Consider the following 12,398-nt stretch of genomic DNA (forward strand, 5'->3'; position numbering starts at 1 on the left):
GTAGTGTTCATTTTCGCAAGCTGGTTTGATTCATTCTAATATCTTTGGTGGAGCCTTATGTTTAACATATTCTTATCTGCAAACAGGGAAATTTTAGCCTCTTCCTTTCTGATTTGGATGCCTTTATTTCTTATCTTGACTAATTACTCTGAAAAGTGCTTCGAATGTTATCTTAACTAGAAATGGAAGGAGTGGCACCCTTGATCTCAGAAGAAAAGATTTCAATTTTTCACCACTGAATATATTAACTCTTTTCGTCATATATAGCTTTTAATGTGTTGAGGTACATTCCTTTCATAGCTAATTTGCTTTAGAATTTTAATTAAAAAAGGATTTTCCATTTTTGTCAAGTGTTTTAATACTTTATGTTAAGATGATCACACAATTTTTTTGTTCATTCTGGGAATGTTCACACAAAGATGATCAGAATGTATGATGAATGACTAAATTTCAAAAATTATTACAGTAAGAGACACATCACCATTAATCACCCCTCAAAACACTCTTCCTTGCTTTGAATATACCTGTCTCACTGTTTTCATCATTTATGAATCAGTCCTGGAAGTCCTGTTTTATGACTATGTTTATGAGGTTTGATAAAACAGACGGTGAGTTCTATTGTCCTGCACCGTCCACTGCAAAAGCAGGCCTGTGAAACCCTGTGCTGCCTCCTACTCTGCCTCCTGACCCCACCTGGCACTACGTGATTTCTTCTTCTTCGCCAAGGTAAAAATGACCACGAGAGAATCAGTTTTTCCAATCAGTTTTGTTCATCGAAAAAGCCCAACTGTGTAACTAAAGATATTCATGACAGAGGATTTCCAGAGCTCCTCTAGAGGTGATAGAAGAATGATAGAAGAAGTATTTTCAAAGTGAGGAAAGAGTATTTTGGGGAAGATTAGTAGCAGTGTGCATTTTAACTAAGTATGCAGTGTATTTTTAAAATTTTTTTGTTATTGGTACCAGGGATCGAACTCACGACTGCCTGCTTGCAAGGCAGGCGCTTATGCCGCTGAGCTAAATCTCCAGCCCCCTACGCAGCGTATTTTTTAATCACAATTTATATTCCTATGTTTGTGTATGTTCAATCCTTGCATCTTTGGGATAAGCTCCACCTGATCATGGAACGACATTTTTAATGTGTTCTTAAATTCTGTTTACTATCATTCTGCTCAGGGTTTGTGCATCTGTATTTATTAGAGATGTTGCTCGGTAATTTCCTGTTTGGGTGTTGTTCTTGTTTGGTTCCAGCTTAGGTTTTTCTTTTCTCATGTTTGTGGTAACCTGTCCATTCTACCCATGCTTCAAATTTATTGGTATAACTCCACTCACAGTTTTCTCTGATTAATTTTTTAGCGTCTCCAGGGTCCCTAGTAGAGTGGTTGGGTTAATTTCTTGTGTATGCTGCCACAAATGACTTCAGATCTCACAGCTTAAAAAACTCCTGCAGACCTCCTCGCTGGAGTGGGAGAGACATTAAGTGACTTAGTTCAGAGTGGCTTCAGTAAAGTCATGCACAGTGTACCAAGTGGCGTGGCCAATGGGTTGGGCTATTTTTCACATCAAATTTATACTTCTATGACCTTCATCAAAAAGAGATAGGGCAAAAATTTAATCTCAAGAGGGGGATGGAGTCTACAATAATGGAAATTAATGTAAGAGGAAAAGGAAATAGTTTTTCCCTTAACCTCACGATCATTGTGATATCTGTGCTGTTACCTCCACTTTTGGGTTAAGAAAGAGAGAAAATGGGCATCGTCATGCAGAACACAAGCAGAGCCCTAGCTCTGGGTTGCCTCTGAGGGTGAATGAACGGTGAACAAGAGGATACAGAAAGCAGGGGAACTGGAGGAAAAAGGGAGGACGGCTTGGTTCCTTCCCTGAGGGCTTTCATGCAGTAATGGCCTTGTGCTTATGGGCCTTTGGATATGACGGTGTCCTCTGGGAGCTTGAGTTTGGAGCTAGTAGTTTATATCTGAGTATAATATTGCCCATTTCTGGAAGGTATTTTAGATAATTATAAAGATGAAATTATAATGTCACTAGAATCCTCTTTTAGCAAAATAATGTCCTCGAATGTTTATGTACATTGCATGTCAGTACACTCCCAAAAATGCTGGGTGTGACAAAACCAGCAAGAGAGACCATCGGCAAAGGAACAGCCAGGAAGACAGCCAGTGGAGGAGGAATCAGAGGCTAAATCCCCAGCTTCTGATTCCACTTTGATAAGTGAGAAGCATCGTCCAATGAGCTCCTGGTCAGCTCTTGTGTTTTAGTAAGTGACTTTGCGGTTATTTCTCAGAGATTGGTTGGGTGCTGAGTATATGGAACTTTGTGTGCTTGGCCTTCCAGGGACTTAGGGAAGAGATCAGATAGGCTCAGTTATGAGCCTTGGGAGCCTTGGGAACTCTGAGAGGTCCAAGGAGATGAAAAATCAGTAACAGAAATCCTCAAGAAGATCTTTGGAGGTGACACCACCATACAAGAAAATCGAGGAGCAATTCTTCAGTCACCCTTGTCTATACTGAGACCCCAAGTACGGAAATACCTTTAATTCCCATCTCCAAGTAGTAAGAAGGGTCAGAGAGCATGGAAAGTGCAAAGCAAGTATCACTAGCCCAGCAGGGTGACTTAAAATCATGGAAAGAAACCCTATCTGTGGCCAGTGGCCATGGCCAGGGAGGATGAGAAGGACTTCACATTCATGAGCTTTGCCAACACAGACTATTGGATGGAGACAGAATATCTGTAATTCATTGGTTATTACATCTGTGGTTTTGCCCAGGTCATGTCACCTTTTGAACACTTGGTTCCATCATCTATAAAACAGAGACATTAAACTATACACAAGGTCTGTCCTGGCTGTAAAATCACGGAATCCCTAGGAAGGGAAGGGCAGACAAGAGAGGCGATGAGAATCTGTGCTCAGTATTCAAAGAAGATGGCCAGGAAAAGCAGTGGGTTTCAATGAAAGGAAAGTAAAGTGTACCGTGAAGCACGCGTTCTTCTCCTTAGATTTTCACTGGGCTTCCTTGGATGTTAAAAACTATGACGTGTGAACATTCTAAGTGGGGCCTCCACTTAGTGGGGGATATTGGGATTGGACCTCAGCCTGCACTGCTGGGAGTCCTTGTTATCAACTGCCTCAACTTTCTCCTGTCTTAGACCAGTGTCGGGCCAGTCAGTCTGTGAGACCCCTTCCTTGGGTTTGTCATCATGGAATGAATGACTGACAAAATTTTGAGTACCACTTTTTTCCTCAATTTTTTGGATGTTCTCGATTAAGGAGCAAATATCTAGTATTTACAGAAATAAAAGTTCTATTACATTTCCTCATGTCAGATATATACAGAGGGTTTATGTGCTTCTCTGGGAAGAAAAGGAAATACAGCTGTTTTGCAGGTAATAACAGTTTATTTTATGTCCTATTTTCTCGAACAGTGATTGCTCTTACTTAGAAACTCTCCTGGCATTTTGTAGGCAATAAAAATGTAAGAAGAATGCTTTCTGCAGAGAATTTCACAAGCCCGGCCCCAGTTTGTAATCTGCAGCAGAGAGCATCTATAATGGGATTCCAGGGTGGCTGGTTGATCCCTCTGACTGAAGCTCGGGACCTGGGTCACCATCCTGGCAGGCCTGGGTCCGCCCATCTGCCCGGAGCCTCCAAGCCACTGTGAGGAGAAAGATCCATGCCAATTTGAGACAAAGCCAAGGAAAATCTTTTTTGTGAGGCAGATACAAATGAAAACATGTAAGGTAAAAGAAATTGTAACTTGATGTTAACATTTCAGAGCTCTTTGATTAAAGATCTTGTTCTGAAAAGAACAATCAAAGAATATTCCAGAAGCCTGCGTGAGGCCTTTTTCCTTGCTGTCTCCTACGGGTCCTGCTTGGGACCAGTCTTGCTCTCCGAACCCTCTTGCTTCCACTTTGGATCTCACTAGGCTTTTTTGCTACTGAAGAATCAGAATTTATGGGTATGAGCACCATTAAGTTATTTACCTTAATTTTCACTTGGGAAAAAGGAAGTGCCTATTTGAAAACTCACTCCTCCGTAACTGAGCACCATATTGGGTGCTTTTTCTTCCCTATCTTGCATTGTCTCCCTACAAAGCTTCAGTCACGGTCCTTGGAGACCTTGCTAAAGCAGTTGGTCGCCTTGGCTTTGGACAGATCCACTCCACGTGTGAGGATGAGAAGGAGGATGGCAGCCTCTGCATCCATCTCACAGAGCTCTTGGGAGGCTCTGGTCTCAACTGTATAAAGCGCCCAGGAAAGGAAGAGCTTCTCTCTTCAGCTGAACAAACCCCAAATTTCTTCCTTCACGATTGTTTGCTCGCTGCCTACAACAACAAACAGCACAGTAATAGTCATGATGGTAATTTCCCATTTTACCATTTTGTAATACGATTGCACTATGCCAAATGTGTTAAATACAGTCAAATATTTAGGTTTAAAAATTTGATTACAGTAAAGGACACTTTGCTATTAATCGCTTCAGAATACTCCCCCTTGCTTCAGATACGTTTATTCCACCATTCTCGCCTCTTTTTTGTAACAATTCTGGAAGTCCTCTTTCATGAGTGTCATTAGTTGTGCTGTCCTGGCTGCTTCAATGTCCAGGGTTGATTGAAAACATTTCCTTTTCATGGTCACTTTAGCTCTGAGGAAGAGCCGGAAGTTGCACCATGCCAGATCTGGGCTCTCCGGTGGCGGAACACACATCTGTGTGTATTTAGAAGGCCCCTTTCAGCTGAATTGGATTCTGCAGCACCTCCTAAGCCACTCACAAATAAGAGACATTCAGGACTGATTTAGAGAGCGCCAAGAACAGTGAGATGAACAGGTTGAAAGGGAGGGGAGTATTTGGAAAAATATTGCCACCAATATATCTTTTACCATAAGTGTTTAAAATGTAAAGAGTCACCAATATGTTTTGATCAACTCATGTACTGTTTCAGCCAGCCCAGCAATGAGATCTTAGTGCCATTAATCTACCCTGCTCCCCTAAATTGCTATTTGAGAGCTGGGAGAAGTAGCTACACCTTCACTGGGACAAACACAGTGGAAACTAAAGTAATTTTGTATTATTATTTTTATCTCATTGCCAGGAACCTTGGGGAAAATTTTTATGAGTGTTGGTGGTTGATGTCTGATTTTTTTTAAATGGCAATGGCTGTTCAGGAAGTAGAGGAAGAAAATCTCTTGACCTCTTATAATTTATTGCTGTCGAGGTCAGCATATCTCAGAGAACTAGGTGAGCAAGGTTGTCATGAGTCTTGATTAAAGCAATGACCGTGGGGATAGTGGCGGCTCAGGGTTCTGAGAACGGGGCCTTTTAAGTGAGAGGGAGATGCGTGTGTATTTCAGTGTTTTAAAGAGAAATCTGCAGATTGGCCTGGAACGCCACCAGTCCCCAGCATCTGCAAGGGGCGTGGACTGCAGTGTCTGTTCACCAAGATACCCAGGAGGAAGGCGCACAGGGGTCGGAGGCCAGGCCTGGACTGGAGTGGGCTTAGGTGCTGGTGTGCAAGCCAAGGGCAGGCTTCAGGAACGTTTGCCAAGTATGTGCGGTCAGGAGACAGATACAGTAGGGTTTACACATTTGTAGCCTATGACAGACTGCTAGAAGCAAACTGACCTTTCTTTAAATCTACTTTTGCACAAGTGAAAAAAGAATGGAAGGACAATGAGATTTAAAAATATGGGCAGTGCCGTAGCAAGTGAGGAACTGAACATCTCACACGAGAACTTGGAAGTGGGGCAGATTTCTTATTCTTAGGAAATGAGGAATGTTAGTATTGTTTGCAGCCTGCACAAGGGATCCTCACCCCCTTGCTTGGATATTTGGTGCTAAAGAACATTTTGTATTTTCTCACAAGAGAGCATCATTTGTATGATTAAGGAGTGATTTTAAGAAGTTAAATAGCCCATCCTTTAAAAAGGATCTCAGAAATCCCACCAGTGTTACTAGAGGTGTGAAGGGTAGCAGCTTCTTTCATAGCTTCCACAGCATCTATTGGTTCACTTAGGGGTCACATAGGAACGTTAGAGTACAGGATGGGGAAAGGTAGCTGCTGCTTACTAAGCAAGCATCTGCTCTTAGACTTTGGAAACTTACTCATCATATTATGGTGACTCAGTGATAATCCCCACGCTACAAATATGCTGAAATTGAGAAGAACAGTACCGCCAAGGCCATGCAGCTTGCACACAGAAAGATCAAGGACTGAAAGCATGCACTGCTCCAAATCCAACATTTCTGCATTGTACCTCATTCCCACCACCCATCCTCGGTCTCCACTCCACTGCAATGCATCAAACAATATTTGATAGTGCATTTCAAATATTCTTTCTTGGTCTACTGTGCATGTTTTTACCAAGTGTGTAGGCAACAGTGAAGATCAGAGACAGCCTAGAAGTATAGAATGACTCTGTAATTATTATCTATTTGAGACATAAAACATAGGAACTGCAAAGGACCTTACATGCCTCCGCCTCCATTCCACATATGCTGAAACCAAGCAGCACGGTGACTCAGCTCGTTCTAATTCATTAACCAGTCACTTATCAAATGGAGCAGCAGAGAAGTTCACTGCCACATCATCCAGGCAGGAATTTGCAGGAAGAGATCTGTAACTTGTCATTTAGATTTCTGGCACTGTGTTAAAAGTCATGTTTGCTAAAATAAGTATGTGTCTTTGGAACAAATGAGTTTCGGCTATGTGCCTGCCTGGGATTATGTGTTGCCTAACTGTTGGGTGGAATCACACCATAAGAATAAAAATACCTTGAAGGAACTAATCTTTGCAGATTAATTTGGTTCTTCCAACCCAGTTTATGAGGCAGCCATCTCGCCATGCTTATTGATTATCAGACAAGACTACTAATCCCCTTAAAGTCATTAAGTGTACTTAATTAAAGAGCAGTTAGCACGCTTCTCTTTACTAAAGTAATGTGGCTGTTAAAAGTGATTTGTGCTTTACCAATAGGCTAGCTATTAATCTGAAGGTCAATTTGTCATTTATATTTTCCCAAACAAATGTATTTGGTAGGTCAAGGGAGCGAAGGTGTTTATCATGAACCTTCCTGATGCATCCTGTTTATAATTGCCAATCAAGAAAGAGAGTTCAATTTCCCTGTCTCTGTGATGTGGGAGGGATCACCTCAGATTATCATTTGCTTAAATAATCTTTTTCCACTGTTGCCAATGGCAGTGTTGAGCATTCTGTTGATTGAAAAATAGAGCTATTTGTTCATGACCTGCAGTATTCTAAAACGAATTTGAACAAGAATAAAGGAAACAGAGCAACTTACAAGAAGTTCCTGAGTTTGATGAGACAATAGAAACTGAGTTGACAAAATTCATTCTTGGAGGTCGCAGGCTGCTGAATTTACTGTACATGATCATCTCCCGCTGCCGGTGGAGGAATACACAGATGAAGGTGGTTCACTCCTCGGCTGGCCTCCGACGTTGTTCTCTGTTGGTCTTACACTATTTCAGTACCTCTGTCTCCAGACTGTGCCTGCAGTATAGTAATGCTCAGTGATAATGCAGTAGGCATTCGTGTGAAGGATCTGACATCAAGAAGTTTCTGGAAGAAAGGAAGTTATCACCTAACACAGGGCTGGCTTTCATAACATCGCAGGGGCCTCCAGCTGGGTGACATGATAGGAACAATCAGAATCTTACAGAAAGGACTTTGGTGCTCCCAAAAGGGATGGCAATCCTGGATATTAGAAACGGATTACCTTTTAGACCATCTCACTTGCTTCTCTTTCTTCTAGGCTTCCTTTCCTCTCAATCAGAGGATGTATTTATGAAGGTGGCCATCTCATTCAAGAACACGTAAGAAAACATTCAGCTTCCTGGAGAAAAGAAAGCACAATGAAACAGTAAAGCTTTATTACCAGAGGTGATTTTCAGTCTGTTTCTTCAAATGTAAGTTCCAAAGATCAGACTAGGTTAAATGGAGAGAGAAAGTACTTGGTGTGATTTTGCAAAGTCAGGAGCAGAGGAACATACGTGTAAGCACTGAGTCCTTGAAGGCAGGTAGGGAGGTCTTTGGTTCTTTTCCCCTGCAGATTCCTTGGCAACCACAGTGGTCTCTTCCCAGTGACACAGCCCCAGATTCCAACCAAAGAGGCAAAGCATAACAACACAGTCATCGTCAACATCAACTGTTACCAACAACTGCACTCCACTCGTGTCTCCCTTGGGGCTCTCAGGTACCAGAGTCATGGCTCTGAAATTGTCTAATGATTCCAGTTTCACAGTGGGGATGGAGACAGACGTTGTGGGTTAGTTGTTTGGTCTCCAGCCATAATAGCTGAAGCATGCATATTTAAGTAATACAGTAATACAGTAATTTAGTAATACAGTACCGAGGTGGCAATCTGACAAATCAGGGCCCGTGTTACGGTGTTCCCAAATGGGTATCAGTAAAGACTTGAACCTTAGAGCTGGATCAGGTTGGTAAACCCTGGATACTGGATGGGGGCTTGAAGACTATAACAGCAAATAACACTTATGGAACTTGTTCCTGCTACCAGGCATGTGGTAGCGACCCTCTTGAGAGGTGATACACAGATTTACAAGTGACCCAGATTTATAAGTGACAGCACTGAATCATGAAACATGCCACCATATAAGCTGACACCAGGGAGAATGCTTCTCCACTACACAAATCAAATATTTAATGACCAAGGACAACCATTTATTAGTGATTATGATTCTTCCTATCAGGGTGAAGTGAGGAAAGAAGACTGGTGGCAGCAAGCACGCGTGCTTCAGAAGGTTTCTCAGCTTTGCCTGGTCTGGTGCAAGAGCCTATTCCTGAGGAAACGTTAACCCAGTTCAAGAGGAAAGCATCTGGCCAGGTTTAGAGTGCCAGGATGACACGATTAGGTATTGAGAGCATCCTGTGTTAGTCAACATTTTATTGTTCTGAGGATGAATCCATCTAGAATGGCAGAAAACACAACTGAACCAATCCAGCTCCCAGCTTTCACCCTGGTTTGTTTTTCTAGCTGTTTTCTTTAACTTTCTTATTCGTGCTCTTGCCTGCCAATGTCATAGCTATATCCAGGACATCTCTTTAATATTCCTTCAGTGACTATTAAATTTGATTTAAAAATACATTAATTTAGATATGTTCAAGCTGCTTACCAGTTAACAGTATTTTTAATGTCCTATTTATCTAATACAGTTGCTTGTGCTGTTTTTATAATCAGATAAGGGTCATTAAACCATTTTTGAGATTAAATAGCACAAAAACATTTTTTTTTCTGTTTATGTGCCTCATTAATACTGGAGCTTATGCTTACTATGGCTTAATGTTCCCATTTTAAAATATCATTCATGTTAATATGGAAAGACTCTATTATCTAATTGTGAGGATTATTCCCATTACCTTCCAGCAGGATCTCTGCAAATATTGGCCTCCATATTTCTTTGAGCTGATGGATTTTTAACCTTGGACATCACTTAGGACACTGTACAGAATACTATTGTTCACTGTTCCTAACAAGTAAGAGATGTTTACAGCTGGCATTTTGTTTTCTTCCGATGTAATAGGTTGCTAGTTGCAAATGCTCAGATTCTTGTGTCATGGCATAGAAGTCAGTCAGTCTATTTTGCTATTTTAAGGCTTCATGAAACAAGACAGAATCAAGGAGACTGACAGAGAGATAGAGGTAGAGAGAGAGACAGAGATAGAGAAAGTGAGCAGAAGTGAGTGGTGGAACATTTTAGGATTTGTACCACTTAAATAGTCTTCCTTTAGATTTGCAGTCAGATTGCACCGCTACAAACCAGGGAAAAAGTCAACAGGCACGTGGGGATCTGAATTGCGCACGCCACAGTGACCCAAAGCCCTCCCAGGACTGCACATCTTAAGGCTTCCTAAAAGCTCCTCTTTCAAACATTCCCTCCACTGCTGAAGTCAACACATCTCTGTGTCACCTAAGTTCCAGTTATTAGCTGAAACACAAAGTCATCACAGATTGCATCCCACATCCTTCAGAGTGAGCGTGGAGGGCTTGCCAGGCCAGGGCTCTCAAAGATCTCTGTTTGCCTTGCCGTCAGCAGAGGCCTCTTCCCTCTGACATGGCCTCTGGAGGCCGCTCTGCCTCCCGGATGGACCAGCTGTGCAGCTGGACGCGTCCTCAGTGACCAGGGCACCTGCTGCCTCCCCCTGCGTACCTTGTCCCTGGCCACTTCTGGCCCCAGCACTCTCTGTGGCTCAGATGCCTCAGCACCGGCACCTTTGGCCACAGGGTATTGGCCGTGTCTCCCTGAAATAGCGGCATCACACCAAACGTCACACAGGACAAAAGCTCCAGCTTTGGATCCAGGGGCTCTGCTTCAAATCTGTGCCCTCCCATTTGTTACCGAGGTCACTTTTAATCTCATCAGAGCTGAGTATGATTTGTGAAGGATGGTGATCAACACCACCTACAGCCTGGTGCTATTATGAAGATTAAATCTCCATCTGATAAGTGTGCGTAGATGCAGCTTTTAAAATGCCATATTTTGTATGAAGTCAGATAGAGCAGAATTTCCAGCAGTAACACCATAGGTAAATGCAAACATCTTAGTAGTATCAACCAGGAGCTGGACCCGGTCCCAAGTGCTTTACTACAGCATACTTCATTTAATCATCTGAATCTCCACCTGGTGAGTGCTGTGAATACCCCTGCTTTGTCCGTAGGGGAAGGACATGGTTAAGCAACTTGCTGTAGAATCACAGTGTTGACAAATGTTTTAGCAGGGGCTTGAGCTCAGAGACTGTATTCATAACGACTACCCAGTGCGTAAAAAGATAACAAACTGATGCTAATTATTACATCAAAACCAGGTAGAGATTTGCTTTACGGATCAGGAAGATGGAGTTTCCTCTGATTATCCTTCTCTCCTCCATCGCTGACCCTGCTCCTGGACGGATGGATATATTTGGTAAAGTAACGAGATGACCCAGAGCATGGAAATTTAAAATACAGCTCTTCGTACAGTAGGTCAACAATCTTATTTCATCTCCAGGTGACCCTGTTGTTCATAACAGTGAAATTTAAATGGTAATATAATATTTTCTTTGGATTATGAAATATTAATGATTGTAAACTCTATTTTCAAAGAAATTATTGGTTGTGTTTGTGTCTACAGTGTATTATGCTACCTCCTTTATTTTAGCTGTCCTCAGTTTAGATAAAAATGCATTAAACTTGTATTTATCTCTCCTCAGGTATTCAGGACCCTGGAAAGCCTAGTTACACTTGCATCCGTCATGTCCCACAGCTGTTTGCTACTTGGAGTTATAAAGCACCCTGATAGATACAGCTCTTTCCTTAGACTTGGGTGCAGTGCCACCAATCTCTTTAACGAGTCCTCTTTTCTCCCAAGGAAGAATGTGTTTTAGGCAGTGAGGAAGACTCACCTGTTTTCATTTTGTTTAATTCTGAGATTCCCTTTCCTTTATTCTGCCCTAGGGAGGAGGAAGAGCCTCCGTCTCACCCAGCTGCACCCTGCCATGGAGGAGCCTGCCATGACTGGGCTGCCAAGGTGGCTTCCATTTGGCCTGGGCTCCGGTCTCAGTCACGGTGGGTCCCTTCTTCCACTGACCAAGTCTCGACTCTGGTGTAATGTTTTGGGGACATAAATCTTTTGGGGGAAATGCCTTGTGTCTTCTGAGCTCCTGGAGATATGCAGGGTGGTGGAGGACACGGTATCCTACCTTCTCTCTTGTACGTGTCCCTGTGTGTACCCCAACTTCTACTGGGCTGGTTGCATTTCCATTCTCTCCGCATCTGCTCTGGCATCACCCAGGCTACCTGGGAATTCTCTAGCACCTTTCAGCTGTGCATCCTCTCTTCTCCTCGGCAGAGGAGTGCATTTTTCCTGGGTTGGGTTTGGAGACCGGAGGAGTACAAAGAACACAAAACTGGTTCTGTCTGGCTGCACATTCTTACACAATTTTCTTGTAGGAAGGATGTTTTCACCGGGCCAAGCCTTTTTAAGGCAATCATCACAGTGGTGACCGAGTGACCCAGTGACCCAGTATACATGTACCCTAGCCCTAGGTGCTCTGGAAATGAGGGGCCAAGGCGAAAGATGCTGTGAGGCTGTAGCTTGCGTGTGGCCTGCTGGGTAGCTCTCCTGGTCTGCTGAGTTGAACTCCTTTCTTTTCTTTTCCTTTTATGCTGAGTGTTGGAGCTATGGCCCAGCACAGTTGCTGCTGTTTTTCACTCAAAGTCCTGCTTTGAGGACACTGGGTGCTTAGTGAAGGACATTCAGTCTCTCTGTCGTCTCTGTCTCTATCATCTCTGTCTCTGTCCCTGTGTCTTTACCGTGCTCATCATACAGTTGACCACTTTGTTTTTAGTGTATTTATTTTTCATAT

This window comes from Cavia porcellus, unplaced genomic scaffold (assembly GCF_034190915.1).
Source record: "Cavia porcellus strain 051 isolate PalLab524CR breed Dunkin Hartley unplaced genomic scaffold, mCavPor4.1 scaffold_26, whole genome shotgun sequence".
Taxonomy (NCBI): Eukaryota; Metazoa; Chordata; class Mammalia; order Rodentia; family Caviidae; genus Cavia; species Cavia porcellus.